Here is a 785-nt window from a genome sequence, read left to right as displayed (position 1 = left end):
ACACACACGCTTTGCTATGTGGCTTCCGAGGTTTAAATTCTTTAAAAAGAAAACTTCACGACCACAGACCACCTCAAACCAGAAATACCTCAGAATTTTCTACTTGTGTACGTTTTATTATATATTTTATTAGTTGTGTTGTCTTGTAATAAGTATATTTTAATGTAAGTTGGCTTTTATGACGAGAAAGTTTAAAAGAAATAGAGAAAAAGAAAAAAAGTTGGAGCCTCCTAGGTAGTGCTGCCGTTGTTGCTGGGTAACGCCCCGTGTAAATAGTGGTCGTCACCCGTAGGCCGGCTGGCTGTGCGGGCCGAGCCGGGCACTCATCACGCGTGTTTGTCAAGGCTTTTCCTTCTGGTTTCTGTAGGCCATTTTCTGTAAAGCGATCTCTTCATCTTGGGGGGGAGCGGGCGAGTTGGAAGGCGATGGGGAGAGGCTGACCTGGGGAGCCTGGGAGGGGCACCTGCGGGGTATTTGGAGGTTCAGAGGTGTCCCTCCAGTTGATGGGTTGATGTTCGGAAGGACAGGTAACCCCACTGTAACTTGGTGAAACGGTGGCCCCCAGAGACCCGCGTGCGGTCATCTTACTTGAGACTTCATTGCTTGAGGACGTGAGCAGCTGTGATCTCGGAAGAGCCCGGAGTTGTCCCTGAATAATCCCACTGTGACTCGGGGCGGTCTGTGCCGGGGGGCGGGGGGGGGGGGTGTCTGGGAGTTCCCACCCGAGCTCAGCCCGCTGCCCGCTCGGCATGCTGGGGGTGGCCGTGCCCTCTCCTCCCCCTGTT

The sequence above is a fragment of the Myotis lucifugus genome, unplaced genomic scaffold, assembly GCF_000147115.1.
Source record: "Myotis lucifugus unplaced genomic scaffold, Myoluc2.0 scaffold_283, whole genome shotgun sequence".
In the NCBI taxonomy this organism is placed as follows: Eukaryota; Metazoa; Chordata; class Mammalia; order Chiroptera; family Vespertilionidae; genus Myotis; species Myotis lucifugus.
The sequence above is the reverse complement of the archived record's forward strand: the minus strand, read 5'-3'. Positions refer to the sequence as shown.